Source organism: Podarcis vaucheri (genome assembly GCF_965113315.1).
Source record: "Podarcis vaucheri genome assembly, chromosome: 4".
Classification (NCBI taxonomy): Eukaryota; Metazoa; Chordata; class Lepidosauria; order Squamata; family Lacertidae; genus Podarcis; species Podarcis vaucheri.
In genome coordinates this window covers 103,980,449-104,003,447 of record NC_138762.1, presented here as the reverse complement: position 1 = coordinate 104,003,447, position 22,999 = coordinate 103,980,449, and the positions used below count along the sequence as shown (strand labels likewise).

General features: G+C 42.5%; 1 protein-coding gene and 1 long non-coding RNA gene across 2 annotated transcripts in view; both read left to right on the top strand.

Annotated features, from left to right (window-relative positions):
• Positions 1 to 22,999, top strand: part of KLF5 (KLF transcription factor 5) — a 187,366-nt gene that overhangs the window by 74,526 nt on the left and 89,841 nt on the right. The window lies entirely within an intron of this gene.
• Positions 12,777 to 13,543, top strand: LOC309531506. Its single transcript, XR_014219342.1, has 2 exons — positions 12,777 to 13,132; positions 13,229 to 13,543. It is a non-coding gene; the product is annotated as an uncharacterized lncRNA (long non-coding RNA).

The window sequence follows — 22,999 nt, the reverse complement described above, 5'->3', positions numbered from 1 at the left end:
AAGCAGGAATGCTAAGGTTTATCCTGGAAAACAGCATGGCCGGCTGGAACCCTGAATAGGAGCACTCAACACAGCAGTATTTTACTAGCATGTGTTAGACCTGTGCATAATTCTAATAAATGGTAAAAAGAAATATGGCTAAGACTAAATCAAGAAACTTTAGCATATTAGACTACCTGTTTTTAATGTTTTCTTACCTACCATATATTGATTTATGACTTGCCTTCCTAGGCCACTGCCCCTCACCACCACAACATTTGGAGACAAAAATTCTTTGACTTTATTTTTACTACTACCTGCCTTCTATCCTGAAAGCAAAGGACTTGGAGCTATGGCTGAGAGTGGCCCTTTCCCCACCAAAGTGGGCTTTGCTCTCGTCTTGCAAAGTGAGTGGTGATGAGTCATTATGACCACAATTAAATAAGAATTTCCTGCGTCACAGCCAGTGCAAGCTTCCTTTGTTCTCTCCAGTGTGCACTTTGCTCTTTATAAGAATTCAAATATAACCCGGTAATGAGGTTGTTCTTTTTCAGTAAGCTTAGCTTCTCACAGTCCTTGCTAGCTTATCGAACCAAATGATGATTGCATCACTGAGTTTAAATGTTCTGCTAAGGGCCAGTTCATACATGCTTTGGTGCTACCGAGTCCCGATAGTATAGTCCCTACATGGAATTATAATGGTTCCTATCATCTTAGACAGGGGTTGCCAACCATTTTGGACTAGTGGGAACATTTCAGATTTTGAGCCTGTGCCAGTTACAAAATGGCTGCCAGTAGGTATGTGTCATAACACAACATGGCCGCTGTATGGGGTGGGGGAATGGCTTAACTCAAAATTAGACCATTTGCTGTCATTGTTGCTTCCTCGCATCCACTGGGCAACCTCGTGTTTACCATGACAAGTCAGCTATGCCCTGCTGTTATTCCCCATGCCAACCCTGAAGAATTTAAATGAAGTCAGTGTTGCCCCTACCGGTTCCTAAAATTGACTGGCAAGAACTCCTTTCAGACTGTAGATCCTTGTCCATGATGGAGTCTTCTACTGTCAGTGGACATTGATGAATATACGCAGGAAAAGTAGAAATGTTGTCCTTCCTTTCATCATAGGTTATCATGCTGGTTCATATGCTTTTTAATCACCGACTCTTTGGAACTGTTGTTTACATGGGTTTTTGTATTTCATACCCTCTCTCTGTGTGTATGTATATATTTATATGTTTTTTGAGACTGAACTAGGAAGACAAAATCAATCAAGGAGCAGCAAAGAAGCAAAGATTGTCCTCTGTTGCAGACACAGAGCAAAATTTATCTTACACCCTCAATGCAGGGGGTTTTTTGGGTTGCAATTTCTTTTATAATAAGTTTTACCTTTCCTGCCTATAGAGGTACAGTCCCATTCAGTATTGTGTTTGGAAATTGGGACTACTCCAGAATTCTAGGTATCTGGAAAAGTACAAAGCAACAGTGTTTACTTGCAAAAAGATACCAATCAGTGACATAAGCCTGAGAACTGGAAATATTTCTCATAAGAGAGACCAGTGCAAGTCAGTTCTCGCAGGACTTCCCCATCTAAACTCCTGCAATTGAGCTGCTTTTAGAGAGAAAAATTGTGTCATCTGGACAAATCTCACTGGTTGCTATTTAATCCATCACCATTACTAATTGACCTCATGCTAATACGTGAGGAATCCTTTTGTGCTCATTGCATACCAGGTACTATGAGGAAACATCACACAGAAAGAAGATTCTGTTTAAGGCATACAGTTACCTGATTTCCTACAGAACATGACAAACAAGGCAGGTGTTGAGGCAGGTGATAAGTGAGGGGGAATAGTTTATATATGTGTGCTGAAAATACTCTGTGTAGTCAATAATTTTGGCTATACCTCCAGGACGTTAAAGAAGGAAACATTGTGTCAAAGGTGGAGAAATTAGTAATCAGTGCTAGGGTGGAGCAAGCAAGGGCCCAGGTTACAGGAACATTAACGTAGAAGGAAAGAATGAAGGCCCTGGGAGCCAAAAGAAGTTACCAAATCAGGGCAGGTGATTGAGGCAAGGTAAGGACATTTTTTTAAATGCAGGAATGGTATTGCCTAAAGGTGCGAAGTGGACCATCTCAGGCAGCAGATTTTGGGTATCCTTAAAAACAGCACATTCCCAGTTATTTGTTGTTCTTGTTTAGTTGTTTAGTCATGTCCGACTCTTCGTGACCTCATGGACCAGAGCATGCCTGGCACTCCTGTCTTCCACTGCCTCCCGCAGTTTAGGCAAACTCATGCTGGTAGCTTCAAGAACACTGTCCAACCATCTTGTCCTCTGTCGTTCCCTTCTTCTTGTGCCCTCCATCTTTCCCAGCATCAGGGTCTTTCCCAGGGAGTCTTCTCTTCTCGTGAGGTGGCCAAGTCTTGGAGGCTCAGCTTCAGGATCTGTCCTTCCAGTTAGCACTCAGGGCTGATTTCCTTCAGAATGGATAGGTTTGATCTTCTTGCAGTCCATGGGACTCTCAAGAGTCTCTTCCAGCACCATAATTCAAAAGCATCCATTCTTCGGCAATCAGCCTTCTTTATGGTCCAACTCTCACTTCCATACATCACTACTGGGAAAACCATGGCTTTAACTATACGGACCTTTGTTGGCAAGGTGATGTCTCTGCTTTTTAAGATGCTATCTAGGTTTGTCATTGCAGTTATCTATTATTCAGTAACAACTGGGGCCTGTAAAATGTTGCATTTGTGCAGTGTTCCAGCCCGTCAACAATGGCTGCTTCTAAGATATTCCATCCCTCAATACCCGCTCAGTGTATGTCCAGTCCTTATGTTCAGTCCTCATGGGGCTGTTTTGGGTTTGGTGTTCTTGGGTTTTTTAAATCATCTTAGTCTCTTCCTCCCCTCCCTTGCTGCAAATATTTTTTGTTCTTCTGTAAACCTCGGGGTTCTCTTGAGCATGCTGATATCCTCCTCTTCTTCCTCTAGGCTCCACTGGGGCTCCAGTCATGTCAACACTCACATGCTGAGTTTGCTATTAGAGGGCGTGATCATATTTATTCCTTAATTGTAAATTAGGGACACCAGCATGCCCTTAACTAGCTCTACGTTTGTGGCAGATTAAAGCCCTCGATATTCGAGGACAGAACCACCAGCAGGTATTTATTATGGAAAATATTATTACTATGATTAAGATGGCCATAATGCAAATCCTGAGACTTGCAAGAGTTGATTTATATCTCTTATAGCAATGTTTATTCACACCAGTCTAAATTATGCTTTGGATTTTAAAGCAAGGACTTTATGCACACCTAGGACTTAGATGTGCATAACTGTTTTGCTTGTCACTTTCTGTGCAAAACTAAGCTGTAACAGCTTCTTTGGAATGATCGTATGTGGTTTGCAACACAGGGAACCTGGGACGGCGCATGGGAAATCTTCACTAAAACATTCCACTAATAATTTGCAGTTATTCGGTCAATTGCTTTGGGAGCATGATAAAGCAAGTTCACATGCTGAAATGTAAACATGGCATTTCCCAGGTTTAGAAACAGCTCATAATCATTTTCTTGGACATTGAAATGTTGAAGTTAGTGTCCAGACTTTCCTCCTGAAATTAGACTTCCTGACCACTTCTCAGCATTTGAACCCAAGTAGGCCAACAGCAGAAGACAATATTTTTAAAAGATTTTTGTGAAATACTGAATTGATTTCCCAACCACATTTTATCTTATTTCTCATTTTTATTTTTATCCTTGAGTACATATGCTGAATCGTGAATAACTTTGAGAACTTAAGTAACTTAGTCAACACTGAGGATCACAACTTTGGAAAAACCAGTCCACTGTCCTGTTTAATAGTAATCTGCTTGGTTTCTTTAAAAGGAATTTTCTGTCCTTGTTCTCATTTACCTACACCACTGCCTTTTAGTTCATTGGACAGTGGAAATTCATATGTGTTTGCTTACATGCATTTTCAGTACATTAATGCATGACTTACCATCATAAAGTCATCTGCAAAATCATCTGTGAGGTGATAGACAGTAGGATCAAATGACAGTATGGGCAAGTGAGGTTCATGAATTTTTCCATCAGGGAAGAGGGAATATCACAAACAAACACAAACATACATACATACAAACAAACAAACAAACAAACAAATGTGACTAGCAACAGAGAACAGGACCAAAACTTCTGGTAGATCTGGTGACTGAACAGTGGCAAGGCCTGGCTAGACAGGAGTCATTATGCAACTAATAGCCCCTCATTGCAAGGATCTACACTTGTCAATGGAATTTCCACCCTTCTTCTCCCCACATGCAGTCCCTAAATCTGTCAGAGTGGTTCCCCCAACCCTATGGAGCAATCTGGAAGAAGAGACGGGGGAAAGTTCCCCTGTGCGCTGATGGGACTTGTCATTTGGAAGCTACCCCTGTTCTGTGAAACCTGTATTCCAGATCTACACCTTGGTTTGTGCTACACCTGCTGCCCATCTGTGTGTTGACCTTGTATTCAGACAATGTCTTTCCAACCACTACTAAAGTGCCCCATTTTCCCCCTGGCTCCCTACACTGCAAGCTCAGCTCTTAATTAATTTCAGTGCTGCTGCAACAAAGCTTCACCACTGCCCCTTCCCCTTCCCCAATCCAAAATATCAGGTTAACAAACCCGAATTACACTTCGAGGTTGTCACTTGCTACCTCCCACCTCCCTTCATCAAGATAGGAATAACAACACTGGACTACTTTGCAGGGTCGGTGTAACCCACACTCTCCCAGCCACAGTCTTGCCCGCTACCATATGGATACAATAATAATTGCTCTGTTAATGCCAGTACAATCTTTAAAACTTGGAAGAAATTTGCATTTTGGGGTAAACCAAGTCCTGACTTAGAAAGATTGTGTGCTCCTGTAACTTTGCTGCTACTTTTTTTGTTTTTGAGTTGATACAATACTCCCCCATCACATTAACATCCTGGATTTTAGGTTATGCAGTCAATTCCACACCAGGGAATGACCAGCAGAAAAGGCTGATAATCTAGAAGAGTCGAGATCATGGGTGTTTCACTCTTGCTTCTGCTGTGTCTCATTGGCTAGATCTGCTTTCCTAAATGTCACTTACTGGTCTGACTTCATTGATTGGCTAAAGGTGGAAGAAGGTGAGTTGCTTTCAAAACAAATGTGAATTACCATATTTTTCGCTCTATAAGACGCACTTTTCCCTCCTAAAAAGTAAGGGGAGATGTGTGTGCGTCTTATGGAGCGAATGCAGGCTGCGCAGCTGTCCCAGAAGCCAGAACAGCAAGAGGGATCACTGCTCAGCGATCCTTCTTGCTGTTCTGGCTTCTGGGAATCAGAATATTTTTTTCCTTGTTTCCCTCCTCCAAAAACTAGGTGCGGCTTATGATCTGGTGCGTCTTATAGAGCGAAAAATACAGTAAGTGCTTACAGATTTGGCCCCATATCCAAGCTTCTACAAATGCTAGAAACTCTTTCTTTCTTTCTTTCTTTCTTTCTTTCTTTCTTTCTTTCTTTCTTTCTGGGAGTATCTGGCTCAACTGCCCGTGGTGAGGCTGAGGACTGTAAGGGCAGGGAAGGAGGAGAAAGAAAATGGCGTACAAAACTACATTGCAACAATGTGAATGTGTCTGCAACAAGTGCCAAGGAACTACCAAAAACAGAAGGCACTTTTGACACTCACGAAAACAAACTTAAAACAAAGCAAGTAGTTTCAGCTCACTCTAATTTATATCCCCTTCATTCCATAACAAAATCCTCCCTTATGGTTTTAGGATTATCTTCACAAAGAAAATGCACAAGGTTTGGTCTACAGTCAAGCTTGTTTATGAGTCATCCTCTTGACATGTGGTGGAATTTTCATGCTAATAAGCATATTTTAAGATTGGATCCTTAGGATCAGATCCTTATGAATGTCTTCATTCAGCACAGCACGTATTAGCACAAACAAATGCAAGCCACAAATCTTTGGGAATATCTTTAGCTGAATTTTTTTGGGGGAAACTATCTGTTGATACTTTATTTTATCACCCAGTGAGCCGTGTGCATTTGGCAGCAAAGGCTGCTTTTGCTTTAGGGAAAAAAATTACATTAATATTGACTTGATTGCCTGATAAAAGCAATGCTACAAAAGAATATTGCAAAACCTCAGAGGTTTGGCATGTTTTTCTATGTGGGTGGAAGAGTGTGCTGTAGCCAAGTAAGAATGAATCATGAGCCTCTAACATAAAGGAAAAAAAATACTAGAAGATATAGTTTTTTAAAGGATGACAGCTAAAACAACAAAGTTTGTAGGTCTATGCATGTACATGCAACATAAAGAGGCTGATATAATAATGGTGCAAGATGAGACATCTTTGGCAACAATGTGCTTTTTCTTTCCTGGTGCTGCAGCTTTTTAAAAAACTCAGTACGTGATATGAGAGTGGTTTGCTTTTCAGATACCAGATTATCTCCTGTGAGCTAAAGTGCACTCAAATGGACACTAGTGAATGGTCCAGGAGAACCTGCTGCGATATCGAAGCTACACGAGTACAGGCCTGACCAGTGCGTGAATAAGAAACCGTATGTAAGCTGCTCTGAACTTTCAAAGGAAAAGAGAGCTGTAGAGGAGAAGGCTTAAGGGAGAGGCTGCTCATGGCTTTATTGGGTGGGGAATGCAGATGTATACATCTGCGCAGTTGTCCCCTGACATGTTTTGAGGCTGCGCTGATGATCTTTCATCCTTTGGAATTGCTAGCGAGGCAGAGGGGCAGCAGGTCCCAGTAGCAAGAGACGGCTTTGGGGTCCTATATCAAATCTCACAAACCCCTGTTTGTTACCCTTCCAGTTGGTTGCCTCCCGTCAATGGGGAGCTCCTATTCTGAGAGGCATAACCTTGACAAAGAGAGGCAACTCCCCACTGCAGTCCTTGGCTCTCAAAGTCTCGGAGGCTCCACACAGACTAAAGATGGCATGGCGCTTGGCAGGGAACCCAACTCCCTGTTGCATGATTGCCTTACATGCAAGAGTGAAGACTGTCTGAATGGGGGGGACGGGACTTTGCTTTGTTTCCAGAGTTAACTCTACTATCCAATACCACTTTAGTGGATCCCTGCACCCTCCCTCCTTTGGCCCAGAGCTAAGCTTTTGGGCCAGCACAAGCCACGCCAACAGTCCAACCAACGCAAGCTGTGCTAAACCTTTTGGCACACAGACATCCGGAGTGTTTGTGTGCAGGAAAGCGAAAGCCCCTGAAGATTTTGCAGAGGCAAACATCACTGTCTGGTCAGGGTTGGTGGTGTCTTAGCTGAATTTAAGATAAGGTGGCCAGTGGTGGTAGCGATGGTGGTGGTGGTTGTTCTTGTTTTGAAAGAGTGCAATCTTCCACCATCAACTGGCCCAGTGCCTTTCAATTCTCTCCCTGATGCTTTGGCAATCCTGGCAATTGCATACCCTGGACACATGAAGTAGTATGTAGTTCAAGAGATACATCTAAAGATTATTTCAAAAACTCACAGGGCGTTCTAGCAGGGTGGATGAATCTGTCCATACTGGTTTCTCCAACTTTAAGTTCAATTAGCATCACCTCTGCATCAGTTTGTGATTTTTTTTAAAAAAAGGTTCTCATGAAAATCCACCAGTGTTTTCCTGTCAGGGTTTCTCCATATTTTTGTGTGAATTTTGCCTAACAGATATATTTTTGCAACCAACTATCTTCAAGCCAATTCTTTTTTTTAATGTTAATTTCACTAATATATGCATTCTTATGTACACCTTCCTCTAATAAACTTTGTGTACTTGTGTTATGGTTTGAAAATTGCATCACAGAACTCAGAGAAGTACACATTTTGCAGAACAGCTGTATTTCATTTCGGGAAGTGTGAATTAGGCAGGTTGCAAATCTCATTTCTCTCCCATCTCTAGATTTTGGAGCATGCTGCTTAGACACTTTGAAGACAGTCCTGCTTGCCTATCCTGAGTGACAGCCAGGCTTCTTGTTTTCAAAAATTGGGAGCAACCATTTTTCAAAACCAGCTATGGATTTTGGAGTTTGTTCTTTCTCGGTGGAACTTTTCTTGAACATTAAAGAACCTGGAAAGTTAGAAACCACTTTGTAAACTTGAACATTTAGCTCTTGAACTAAATATGGAAAAGTTAAGTGAGCAACGAGGAAAGGGATTTTCTTTTAAGAGGTAAAAGGAAGCATGAGTATCAGAATAAATGAGCCGGAGCTGCCATTTAGTAAGTCTAGGGTAGCGATCAGAACATTTCTCACCGCCAGAGAAATGAAATTCTAGAACATTCCCCCTAGAGCCACTGGAGTAAAGGAACTCACTCACTTTGAAACAGAGTGAGTTAACACTTATGAAGTATGCTGCATGGAGACTTTTCATCTTATGCCTGACTGACTAATAGATTGGCGAAGGGAAGGCGGGGGGAATCCTCCTTCTTTGAGGTAACTCAAGTGGGATATTGGATAGTAGTAATTAAAAATGCTAATAATATATTTCCCTGAAATGAAGAGGAGGGGAACACCTCTTGCTTTCATGTTCAGAATCAAAGTAATTCCCCATGGTTTTTTTGTTTGTGTGTGCGGATGGCAATAAATTTCTCCTCAGAACAGATTGGCTAGTGAGTGTCGTGCCCATCCCCTCCCGGGCTGGGTTGCTTGAGCTTCCACAGCATGTTTTGTGTTAAGCAATGACTAGCCTTACAAACACCTCTAGCATAGTACTCTTCAATCCCACCTGCTCTTGATTTGTGGCCTGTTGTATAACCTGGCCCGAGCCTGCAATATGACCTAATCTTCTAGGGATGCAATATGACCTAATCTTCTAGGGATTCTTGGGGAATCTTCAGGTCAGGAATTCCAGTTCTTCAGTCCTGTAATTATATGGACTATCAATGCACCCAGAGGCAGACAGAGGTTTCCTATCGAGTGCTTACTCAGTGTTGAGCCATGGACAATCTCATCTATCTGGAAAGTGTATTTTTATGAGCTTGTGGGTACCAGACTCCCCTGTGTTGTGAGTTTGTGGGTGCCAGACCTTTTAATCGCTTGAGTCAGCAAGTGTTAAAATATAAGCCAGGTTAGCTTCCTCGTAAGGAAATTGCCTGGGTAAGGAGCCATTAAGAGAATAAAAGAGAGGGAGATGAGCCATTAACAAAGCAAAGGCTCTAGGCTGGACCTCAGATAAAAGACAAAGACAGAGTACTATTGGTCCCTAGGGCATTAAAAGTCAAGGTAAGATCTCAGTGCAATATTGTAGCATATCATAGGACATCATGCCATCCTTACTCTGAACATGCTCAGTGGACCTCAGAATAATGTCAAAGAAGAAAAATGCAAAACCAAGAGGGGAGGAAGAAGAATGAATGGACTTGCTTTGAGCCCTTAACAGCTAATAATAATAATAATAATAATAATAATAATAATAATAATAATAATAATTTTATTTGTACCCTGTCCTCCCCGGCCAGAGCCAGGCTCAGAGTGGCTAACATCATATAAATAATACAATATGAATAAAAACAAGCAATAAATCAATTAAAATGCATCCCAAAATTAATTCAAATAAATTAAAATTAAAATTAGAACTGAACAAATGACAACCCTCAGATTAAAATTGAAAGCAGTTAATACTCTCCAGGAGTATCACTGATATTATAAAGACCTGTGAGCGGGCTGGCTCATTGGAATCCTGAATCAGAATAAAGACTTACAGCCCGGGTGAAAATGTACTGCAACATTTTGTGACAGAGTACCCTAGTAATTGACAAAGATTTTGCTGCAATCTAATTCCGGTCTGTAAGTTCTCCTGCTACAGTATCTGCAGAAACTTTAAAGCAACCCTTTTTGCTCAATTCTTCAGCAGTTGATCTTGGGACAGAAATAAAGCAAACATTTAGCGCAGCAGTATTGAATTTGGGAGTAGGCATATTGCCCATAGATCATTAACCCATTTGACCACCTTGTATTCCGTCAGGAGACCATCTTGTTCAAAGGATCATCAAGTACATATTTGGAAATCCAGCTAAGGAACGAGGAATCTAGCTATCTTCCCTCCCTCCAACCTCTTGGGAGCTGCAAACTGGTTGCTAACTTCTCTGTCAACAAATAATAGCATTTGCATTCTTCATAGGTACGGTGATAGTATTGGACCTACTTGCGTTATATCTGATGAGGTAAATGTTTCCTCAGAAAAAGGCTTTTTGATTCCTTGACATGGGGGAGGACACATGAGCGGAAGACAGTGGTGGAGTGTACATGCCTGTTATGGTCATGATAAGATAAGATAACAGAAGAGTAAATCTTTCTGCATGCTTCAGGTTTCTATCCAAAATGTGATGAATTGAAAACAGTGATTATTATTTTTTTAAAAAAAAGCATTGTGAAGACAGCTTTAATTTCTGTAGCTTTTACTACCACTCCCAGATGAATGGCACACGGCACATCTATAGCACATGAATATACATGTTCTTCGTTTAAACAGGTGAGGTCTTTGCATGGAAGGGCACCTCAGGATGGCTGCACCATCAAGTGATGATTTGAATGTGCAAATGACAGTAGACGCACATCACACAAACTGCTTTCATATTGTCTCAAATTCAGTGGATTTAGTTTGTCTGGTCGACACATCAAGGGGAATGAGGGAACAGAATCCTGAGATGGAGCACATTATTGCTGTTGGAATAAAATAAACAGAAGGGGGGAGGCACACTTTTGCAGACATTGTAATGAAATAGATTCCGCAAAGGGAGATTTCAGAAGTAATAAGGTAGCCTAATCACAAAGAAGCATGTGTTATTGGGGGGCTAGGCAGCACACTATTTGGGGCATATAAATGGTGCCCATAAAACACCAAAACAAAACAACAACAACTTATTTATACCCCGCCCATCAGGCTGGGTTTCCCCAGTCACTCTGGGCTGCTCCCAACAAAATATTTAAAATACAATAAAACATCCCCAAACGGGGCTGCCTTCAGATGTCTTCTAAAAGTCAGATAGTTGTTTATTTCCTTGACATCTGATGGGAGAGCATTCCACAGGATGCCTGGTTCCCTGTAACCTCACATCTCGCAGTGAGGGAACCGCCAGAAGGCCCTCAGAGCTGGACCTCAGTGTCCAGGCTGAATGATGGGGGTGGAGAAGCTCCTTCAGGTATACAGGACCGAGGCCGTTTAGGGCTTTAAAGGTCAGCACCAACACTTTGAATTGTGCTCGGAAACGTACTGGGAGCCAATGTAGGTCTTTCAGGACTGGTGTTATGTGGTCTCGGCGGCCACTCCCAGTCACCAGTCTAGCTGCCGCATTCTGGATTAGTTGCAGTTCCCGGGTCACCTTCAAAGGTAGCCCCACGTAGAGCGCATTGCAGTGGTCCAAGTGAGAGATAACTAGTTGTTTCGTAACAACTCTTAGAATGTTCCTTAGAATCCAGACAAGGCAGTGCCCCTCACTCGCTCAAATCATCCATCTCTAGAGGGCCCTGGTGCAGACTAATATTTACTGCAAGCTTTCTGCTCTGTTTATACCCTCACTAGCTTAATCTTCATGGCTAGAGTCTTATAAGAGTCACATCCACCCCCACATCCTGCATTTCCTCATATTAAAACAGAGCGTAGACAATGAGGTACCTTTTGCATCGGGGTAAATTTTCATAACTGAAAAATGAGGATTTCATGGATGGCATGACTCAACCGCCCACTGCAAGTGTGAGTTGGCTACGGTCTTTGTTAAGGGACGCGCGATAGCCAATTGTATGCGGGTGTGTGAATGAACTGTGTTATGGATGAAAAAGAATAAGGGGAAAAGCATCCATTTCCTTTTGTGGGCCTTCTTGCATAATACAGGCAAAGTCCTGTATTATGTTAACGCTGTTCTGGCTACGACCACGTTAGCCTCCTCAGATTTGATGTGTACAATTGTTCTCTATTTAATCCCTATGCGTAGCTACAAGTACTGCAACATTTAATTGATTTATCAATTAGATTAAAAAACTCATTGTCTAAAATGGTGTCACCAATTAACTAGGCAGCACATCTCTCTATTTCTCTACATACAACTGCAGATGAAAAGCTCTGTTTTAAGAGAGGCATTCTTCATTTGATCTAATATACAGGGTTGGTCCTGCCATTAGACACACACACAGAGACAGCTGCTTCAGGTGGCAGAAACTGTTGAGCAGGGTGTGGCAGAGAGGTGCTGGAGGCTAGAGCATTGTGCACCACACTGCCATAGGTACAAGAGGCAGCCAATTTAGAAGTATGATTCAATTGCCGGTCTAGTTAGCTGCTCTACAAAGAATTGGGATGAGGGTGGTGGGGTGATATACAGTGGTACCTCGGGTTAAGTACTTAATTCATTCCGGAGGTCCGTTCTTAACCTGAAACTGTTCTTAACCTGAAGCACCACTTTAGCTAATGGGGCCTCCTGCTGCTGCCGTGCCGCCGGAGCACGATTTCTGTTCTCATTCTGAAGCAAAGTTCTTAACCCGAGGTACTATTTCTGGGTTAGCGGAGTCTGTAACTTGAAGCGTATGTAGCCTGAAGCGTATGTAACCTGAGGTACCACTGTATTGTCTTTTACCTCAGGCAGGGAAATAGCTTGTTCCAAGATACAAGTGCGAAGATGATGCCTCTCATAACACATGTGTATTGTACCTTGGCACAGTTAGTTCTGCGCTGTTTTTGTTGTGACTGTATTTTTTAAAAAATAAGATCATTATATATAGAGAGAGAAAGATTTAATTCTATTAATGTTTAATTGTTTTTTAAATGATTGCTTTTCTCTCTCTATGCTTTTAGCTGTTTTTATTTTATCTGTAATTCATCTGGAGCCCCTGTTAGGGAATATTTTAATAATACATCCAAACACTGCTCATTCATTCTCCTAATTCTTCTGTGTGAGTTCTCTTATACCACTCAACATTTCACCCCCTAGTTGTTGCTGAACTACAACTTCCATCATCCCTGATCGCTGACCAGGAAAGGAGTCTGAACACATCTGGAGAGCTATAGGTTCACCATCCTTGGTCTACCTGGTCAGTCCCTTCTGAGCTGTTTTGATGCTATGGCCACCAAAGGGATTAACCAGGTTAAGCTGAATGTTCTCTAGCAAACACATTTGACATGGAAAAGGAACTGAGTGGGTGTGTTTGCCCAAACCCCTCAAGTCTCCCTTTCTCAGTCCTCTCACATTACTTTTCAGTCAGGTATTATTAGTCTCATGTCCGCTCTTCCTCCAGTTTACAGTGACGCCATGTAGCCAATCAGATGATGTCACCAAGAGCAAGCACTGAGGGCAAAGAGGAGCCTTGCTCTCATCCTGAATTAGCTCCAGAGACATCATCATGCAGCCAGTTCTGACTGAATAAATGATGATATCACAACTATTAGGAAGAAGGAGTGAAGCTGGAGGCGATTGCGCTCAACACTCGTCTGGTAGACCTTCATCTTAGCATTGGACATTAGCATTACATTCTACCATATCCTTTTGAAGAGGGGAGCCATTGCCGTAACTGCCTTGCCAACCTGTACAATAAATGCTAACTTTCACAAAATGTCTGACATGTACCCTAATATATACTCAGATACGATTCTCCACGTTCCGCACTAAGTATATGAACAGTGTCTTTGATGCAGCTCACTTTTTCTGTTAAAAAGTAATAAACAGGCAGGGTATTGCTATGAAAAAAATCCCTCTCTCTGAGTGTATATAATTGAAGGTGTGCTATTAAAACCAAAGACATTTCCTGAAAGTTCAAAGGAGTGAATTGCAGCATCTTAATGCGCAGCTCTTTTTTTACTGCCTTATAAATTGGGGTGTTTCTTTCAGCCATTAACTTTTGTCATGCTAACTCAAGACTGCAGCAATGTGGCTGCGAAGGAAAGAAACGGAGAGATTTGATTCTCTGCCCTCACATAACACCAGAGAAAGTTCATTTCAAGCCCAGTTCATTCCTCCACTCACTGGGGTTGAGAAGGAACGCCCCCTGTCCCTGCCCTGATAGATCATGGGTTTTGCAGCTTCACTCCCTGAGCCACTTCCATTTAAAAGGGACAGATAGCGAGTGGTGGGAATTATCCCTGACTGTGACCCAGAGGAGCTGCTGTCAGTCAGAGTAGACATTAGACAACACTGAGCTAAATGGATAAACAGTCTGCAGTAGCCTAAGTCAGCTGTCTCTGTTCCTAACATCTAATGCAGAGGCAGACCTTGGTAATCTTTGCAAATATGGCGCCCTGAGCAAGTCCAAAATTTGGCACCCCCAAATGGGTTTTCTCAATTGTCCCCTTGGCTCAGTGCTCTGTGTGTGGGAACTGCCCATACCACTCTGAATCCAGCACTCATAGAAGGCTGTGCCCATTCTATACCTTTAAAGCACATACTTTCTGTTATGTACTGAGTTGAATAGGATCCAAAATGCAGCAGTCTGATTGGTCCTATAATAATATGATTCAGAATGCAGCAGTCTGATTGGTCCACAGGAGCCACCCAATCCAGCTCCACGTAGAAGTGAATCCGCAACCTGATCGGCCTACAGCTGAATCCCAGAATTAGCCAATCACGTGGGACCCATTGTGTAAATAATGTATATAAAGCAGACATTCTGGGGAAACATTCATTCCTCCTCACCACTATGAGCTGAATAAAGAGCATGAAATACACTCTCGACTCTGAGTATATTTCACTTTCCCTCACAGAATTCTGGGCTCTGGGAATTTTAGCTTTGTGAGGGGTACCCAGAAGGTACAGTACCCAGAATTCTTAGAGGGGAAGAATGTGCTCCGAATGTGCATTCAAGGTACAGTGCATACACAGGCTACATAGTTTTTCTATACAATTTTTGTCGAGTGTTTTAGAAGCTCTAAATCACTACGCAACTTTTCAAGATCAACAGCAAACAATGAAACAAACTTCAAAATAATACAAAACAAAGACGGCACTTATATTAAGCACATAAAGTCTTATTTCCAAAATCCGTGTAGGCAACACTTGTCCCATATGTTTATACTCTAAAACGCATCATTACGTGGAGGCAAATAGTCATAGTTGGAAAAGCTGGTGAGGAAAACAGAGGAGAAGAAGCTGTTTTTAGAGTCGAACTCTTCAGTAACACCATGCAAATGTGCATTTAGATGGTGGCCGCAAAGAGATGTGCTACTCTTCAGCCAATTGTCAGAAGAGATAAAGGTAAAGGTAAAGGTACCCCTGCCCGAACGGGCCAGTCTTGACAGACTCTGGGGTTTGTGCGCCCATCTCACATCTATTGGCCGGGGGCCAGCGCTGTCCGGGGACACTTCCGGGTCACGTGGCCAGCGTGACAACGCTGCTCTGGCGAGCCAGAGCCGCACACGGAACGCCGTTTACCTTCCCGCTGGTAAGCGGTACCTATTTATCTACTTGCCCCCGGGGGTGCTTTCGAACTGCTAGGTGGGCAGGCGCTGGGACCGAGCAGCGGGAGCGCACCCCGCCGCGGGGATTCGAACCGCCGACCTTTCGATCGGCAAGCCCTAGGCGTTGAGGCTTTAGCCCACAGCGCCACCCGCGTCCCTGTCAGAAGAGATAGTGGATCACAAAAAAAAAAAAACCCATTGTCTGGAGATAATCTGATTGGGTGGGTTTTTCCACAGCAAGAACATACTGTTCCCTGCAGTACCAGATGTTTCAGCATAGTCTTAAGCATAGTCTCCTTTCAAGGAAAAGTGGTTCCCTCAGGCTGCAACAGAAGGAGAGATGGGAACTAGTCTACTGTGTCTGCTCTGTTGAGAGACCACCTCCATTTGGTTCCTCCTCTTCTCTGCATTCTTTCCTTCCCAGCTGGCCTTATCAGGAGCTGTTATGTAACTTTCATTTACTTACTACATTTATGTTCCATCTTCCCTCCAAGCACACGTGGTTCTCCCCACCTGCATTTTATCCTCACAACAACCCTGTGAAGATGGTGGGTCTGAGAATAGTGACTGGCCCAAGGTCATCCATTGAGCTTTGTGGCTGAATGGGAATTTGAAGCTGGAGGTGGTATTCAGCTGTGTTGTACTCAGAATAAATCTATTGAAACCAATGGGCCTAACATAGTTGTGGTTATTAGTTTCAACAAGTCTACTCCCTGGGTTTCCACTGTGCTGCTCTGACACTAACCAATCTCTAAGAATTTGTGACTGAAGTTGCTTGTTTTCCTCTTCCCTCCTCCACCATTTTGTGTTATGCCTTTCAGGAAATCTGCAGACTGCCCTGTTTTTATTGATCTGACGTAAGATGCTCTGGGAGTCTTTCAGGCTGAGGAACAGGGTGAAATGGCTTTAAATAAAATGTTATTTCCATCGTTGCAACTACCAGTTCAGATAAAATTATTTGTTTAAGGAATATAGCTTCACAACATTTAGAAGATTAAAATTGCAAAACTTTAGGGATGTCTGCAGCTACAGTAGTTCCTATAAGGAATAGCCGTGAATGGACATGAATTTCTGATAGTTGTGAACTGCTTTGATGTGGGTTTCTTAATATATGATTGCAACAAGAAGATGAGGAAAATAATAAGGAGACTATCTGGACAGAACTGGATAGAACTGGGAAATTAAAGCAGCAGCAAGAGTGATGTTTGGTTCCCTTTCGGAGCGCCAAGTATGGGTACCCCCAATAAAATTTTACAAATTTGGCTGTATAATTTGGAACTAATGTGATTTGGAATTAATGTGATTTGATTGGCCTGTTAATAAAAATTATTTATAAAAAAAGATGTGGGTTTCTTTATATAAATTTTATGAAGCGAATGAACAAAATACGAAACAGAATGGATAGGATTCACTTAACCAGTCCTATCAATGGAAGACCTGCGCAAGGACTTCTGCTTGTGCAATGGAGATTTCTTTCCTGTCCTTCTCCTACATGCCTCCCATGTTCCCTAAATTGGCTGGAGCCCCCCTGCCCCGGGGAGAACCCACAAAACAATAGAGGAAGGAGAAAGGGAATCATTCTGTCAGGCAATATGGAATGCTTGTGCAGGTGGAACATTTGGAAGAGCGCAATATGGAATTCTGCCCATTGGTTCCAGAAATATCTGATGGTCCTCTGTTAAAATCCACAAGATTGTTTTAATCTGGAGCTGAATTTCAATTAAAGAAAAAAACAAGCCATCTTTTAAGGCACTGTGACTTACCAAAGAGTCAAGACTGCTGCATGATTCTAGTCATAGTTAATATAAATAGGCACCTGTAATGGCAATATAACATGGGTATATATTTCCTTATACAAGACAGAGCATATTTCAGTCCACCTGAAAGCACAATGTTTGTGCTGAAAATGTTTGGCGGCAAACACTGAGCCCAACAAGCTATTGCTTTCAAGTCCTGCTTCTGGGATTCCCAAAGACACCTGCTTGTCCCATCCACATTGGTGGGTGGCTGCAAATTTGCACAAGGCTTAACTTCTTCTTCTTCTTCTTCTTCTTCTTCTTCTTCTTCTTCTTCTTCTTCTTCTTCTTCTTCTTCTGTTGTTTAGTCGTGTCCGACTCTTTGTGACCCCATGGACCAGAGCACGCCAGGCACTCCTGTCTTCCACTGCCTCATGCAATTTGGTCAAACTCATGCTGGTAGCTTTGAGAACACTATCCAACCATCTCATCCTCTGTCGTCCCCTTCTCCTTGTGCCCTCCATCTTTCCCAACATCAGGGTCTTTTCCAGGGAGTCTTCTCTTCTCATGAGGTGGCCAAAGTATTGGAGCCTCAGCTTCAGGATCTGTCCTTCCAGTGAGCACTCAGGGCTGATTTCCTTCAGAATGGAGAGGTTTGATCTTCTTGCAGTCCATGGGACTCTCAAGAGTCTCCTCCAGCACCATAATTCAAAAGAGGCTTAACTTACATGTGCTTAAAAAAATTACATATGCTTAAAAAGATGTGCATAGATGTTTGCAGGAAGAGGCTGAGATCTCACCAGCAGGGCACTTTGCCGTGCATCCTACTGCTGAATTTGCAAAGTTATTGTTGTCTCTTTCAAAAATAATAATAAAGGACAGAAGGACCTGCAGATCTGGGGCCTTCCACTGCAAAAGATCTAGGGCTTGGGGTCCCTGGATCACTGCGTATAAATGGTGGATTTTATTGGCTTGATTGGTCACAAGTTGTGTAGGTCTTCAAAATATCTCTACCCTAGATCTTTCCACTTGATTGCTGTGAATGCAGTTTTTTTTTAAAGCCCCACATAGTTCTATATTTTATCTGCCTTCAAAATGGTCAAGTTTTGGTCGAGCAAACTGGTAATTTAGATTAGATTCATTTCTGGACTGAGGCCATTTTTGCAGACTGAGAGCAAACATTTCCAAAGAGCTAAAAATTAATGCATTGCATGGTTTATTTCTTCGGAGAATGTGCCAACCTACCATTTACTTTAAAAGATTCTGTTTATGAAGATTTTTGGAAACACACTTTGATGGCCCTGTGATTAAACAACTGCTGCAAGCAATGCATACTTAATTAAACTTCAGTTTATAATTGTGTACTTTGCAGCTGGAATTGAAAAACCTGCAAGCTGCTTAGAAGCCTGAACGTTTTGTGTCATAACACAGACATAATTACCAAGGTATATGAAGAAGGTGAAATATGGAAGAAGGTTGATTTTTTTAAAAAAAACAAACAAACCTGGTTTTATTTATTTTAATTATACAAACCTAGTTAACATACTCTGATGAGACAAAAGCCTTTCTTCACCTTGGCATGTGCCGCTGGAATAGAAGAAAAGTGCATGCCGTTGCATGTAGATATAATATCAAACATCATAATCTGTTCTTCTTCAATGTGAGCCAAAGTTAATAGGACTAAATACAAGTACACTCATTAGCCCTGTACAGTAACTGACTTTAGAAGAGCCCATAATTAAATGGTAGATTTCAGGTGTCAGGGTTAGCGAAGTGGGGAGCAGTAAGATTGGCAAGTGTGACTTTTTAGTTTGCGTTCACTGCAGTGCCAGCTGTATGTTGGATATTAGGTAATTCTTCATTACATTCACATTTTGGGCACATGCCAACCAAAGTTAAGTCCTTTTGATTTCATTGGTCATGGTTTAGACAAGTGTTTCATTCTCTCACATTGAATTCAGAGTTACTTAAAAGTGCATTGCACTTGCTAGATTGCTCCAGGTGTTAATTTATTTAGTGCTATTTTTACAGTTGTCATCACTCATCACTTTGTGTGGGAATGGTCTTGGGCAGACCTAAAATTTCCTGACTGAATATAAGAACAATACTGTAGCTTATGCATAAATACCCCTCATCTCGTCCCCTTTCATAATTAATCATGGTTTAGTGCTGTGTTGGCACTGAGGCTAATGCTAACCATGGTTACTCTTAATTATGGTTTGCAAACCAGCTTCAAGCACTGGGGTCAGACCTTGACCTTCTTCATGTGCAGGAAGCAGCATAACACCTTGTGCTATTGCACATGCTCAACAGTGCCCAGTTTTCTGGGAAGAAGTAAATCAGAGAGCTACGTTTGAACCAGTGCCTGTGGTTTGTTTCTCTCCAAATAAACTGCTGTTGGAAGCCAGGGTTTGTTCTTAGCTTACTGCTTCTGGTTTGTTTGCAGGAAACCAACTGTGATCACTGGTCCACATTGTTTCTTCCTGGCATGGCAAAAGCAAGAGCAAATGGGAACTATTGGGTTTACTTTAAACTATGTCTTAATGTTGTGTGCAACATTAAGGCTGCTGTTTTCAAGCTAACCATGGTTTGAGGACATGATCAGCACAGAGTTAAGGCTACTTTGCAGAGGGAGGGAGGATGTGCAGGTTTCAGAGACAGAGGGCCATACGAATAAAATGATGACAATGAGAGAATGAATGCAAATCGGCTGGGCACTCTTACACTCGTAATCATGGGCACAAGAATGGGAAATGTTTGCTCTCAACTGGGCCAGTGTTGGAGTATTTTACCAGTGAAGTTCAGTTAAGGAAAAGATAACTAAGTAGCAGATCTTACAGATCAATCTACTCTTTTGACCTGAAGATGCTGAGCTGCTTACTCTCTTGAAAAACCCCTTGGTTCCCATATTAAACCTCCTGCCTGCTACCATTTATCGTATGAACTGCATAGAGACAGCTGTAAATAGTAAGCAAAATATAAATAAAGATGCACTGAACCTGGCATGCATTTTGCACGTCAAGTTCGACAGTGCAAATAATAAAACTTGAGCTTAATTGTAAACATAATAATGGGGTGCTTACTTAAATGTTCACTGTTGAGACCAAAATTCTCTTTTGTAGTCTGCAGCATTAGAATTTCATGCCTTTAATTTAAGGGGGGGGGGATTAATGGCAGAATGAAATTTAGCGCCTTCCTTCCAGCAACAAAATTTACATTTCAGCACTAAAGTGCATGTCCTTACACGTGAAAGACGGTGCTGAAATTTATCCTTCACAATGTAAAATGTTGTTTTCTGCATTCATGTGCTCATGTAGTGAATGAAGACACAGCTCTGTGGTCCAAGACCCTCTGCTGCTGATGCCTCTCACCCCCAGCCCCTGCTAGCTGAGGTGGAAGGTTGTCTCACACAGTATGGGTAAGGATGGCCTTGAGAAAGACTACAAAAAAGGGAAGGCAGAGCATTAACTGTGAAAGGAGGACAGCAAGTTGCAAAGGAAGACAAGCCTTTCTCACCTTTGGTTCTGGTTCAAAATGGTAGTCTGCCTGGAGCCGCCTGAGAAGGCTTCTGAAACTTTTTAGATTAGGCAACACTGTATCTAAGATAAAATACTGTTTTCTCTGAATTATGTGGAGAAACAGTTGTGAGCAGAACCATTGTGGGAACAGAGATAAATGTGACCAGGTTCCTGCAATCTAAAGGGCATGATGTATAGGGTTGTCAACTGAACTTGACTCTAGTTTCCAAATCTCTAGCCAAGTGGAAAAATAATGTGCAGAGCAGCCGAAGAGAACTATTTGAAAATTCTCCAAACTCAAAGCGTAGGGGAGAGAAGGTTGCTGAGTTAACGAGAAGATGGAAATATTTGTGAACAGAGCTGTTCAATTTACCAGTCAAATGTTACTAGTTTTTCACTTGTATGAGTTTCTGAATCATCTGAGACCTACAAATACCTCAGCCAGTTCATTGGTTTTGTAACTATTCATCGTTTCCCATTTTGGAATTAATCCTCCATGACTTTCAGTTCTGTTGTGTTTGTGAAACAACTACTAGTAATGGAGCTTCTGGGTGCTACCTATGACATGCTCAGAGCAGACCCATTGAAATCAATGGACTGCCTCCACTGTCAAAGGCAGTCTGCTGGGAATCACAAGTGGGGAGGGTGCCGATGAGCTCAGGTCCGGCTTGCGAACTTCCCACAGGCACCTGGTTGGACATTGTGAGAGCAGATGCTGGACTAGATAAGCCATTGGTCTCATCTAGTGGGGCTCTTTTCATGTTCTTATGTGCTTCTAACTTAAAGGCAAAGGCGGTTTTAGGGTAGTGCAACAATGCTGTAGAATGGATTGCAAGAGGTGTTGGGTATTTTAGTGTTGTACAGGGTGCCAATGAAATTTGAGAGCTCAAAGTCTGCCACTGTCGAAAATAAAAATGGGAGCAGCCTCTGGGCAAGGGAGGAAGTGTGGGGGGAATGCAGCTTTGGGAACTGAAAGATACCACAGAGCTCTGTCCAGTCATGCAGCAGCAGAAGCTGACCTCCCAATCTATCGTCTGACTCAAATGGTCAAGAGCTGTTGCTCGAGAGCAAGAATGAGACAAAGAGCAGATCTCCCCCAGGTATTTAAAGCACATTCAACACATATTTGAAGCAGTTGGCTTCCCCCAAAGAATCTTGCTTGTTAAGGATGCTAGGAACTGTTGCTCTGTGGTGGGAGAAGCTATAATTCTTTGGGCGCGTGAAAGGGGAAGCCATCATGACCCAACTGTGCCCACCAGGCAAGATCTGATGGGGCAGGGAAGGTGGAGTCACAGCAATTTATCCTGAGTCGTCTATCCTTCTATACAGGATGGCAATCATCGCCTCTTGACCCAATATCAATTACAAGATCTTCAGGTGATCATGAAGATGGATAAGAGGCACTTAAGAATTTGTCTCTTCAGGTCCGATGCAGAAAGGGATTTAACCACGATTGCCTCTACCAAAAATTCACCATGGTTCCCACTTAGCAAAAGGGAGCACATCTGAGCTAGTTATCTGACAAAGCTCCCACTTGCTGTACTAAGAATCGCTCTTACAGAATTACGATACCAATCGAGGCCCTCGGCGGTGGTGGATGTCGGTACAGCAAAGTACAGTACAAGGAGAGACTTTGTCTGTGTGGGCAACCTTGTGTAGAGGACCTGTACCACTATGTATTGCAATGCCTGCACATTGACCGCACAAGAGACTGATTTAGATTTCTCTGCCACCACAGCATCAGCACAGAGGACTTACTTTGAGTAGTACATTCTAGGCCCCAAGATCAAACCTTGACAATGTACTGAGATAATACACTTGATAATAAATGCATCTCTTTGAGAAGATTGTAACCGTGATATGTTAAAGGAACTGGCTGTGAGACAACAGCTCAAAATTAGTTGGGCTCCCAGCTATAGATATCCATTCTTCAATGGGCCTGGCTCTCATCTGAGCAGAGATTTCCAATCTGGTGCCCTTCAGCTATTTTAGACTACAGCTCCTACAAGACCCAGGGGCCAGGAATGATGGGAACTGTGGTCCTTCTGGAGGTTGGGGGAGACTGTCTAGGTTAGCCAGTTCCCTCTCAGCTCCCAGGAGTCCTAGCACTCAACAGTTCCTCTGCTCTTCCTGGATCACTTTCCCCTTTCTTGCAGCCAGACACCATGTTGAGAACAAATTAGAAGGTGATGACTAGTTCTCTGAAATGGTGGGATTTTCACTCCCTAAGTGCCATGCCTTCTTGCTCAACCCATACGGAGCACTTCTGAGGTGCGGACTGTCAGTTTGGTTTCCTCATTCCAACCTGGGAGGGCCAGTAGCAGCAGCAGCAGCAGCAGCAACCCTGTCATATTTGCCTTTGATC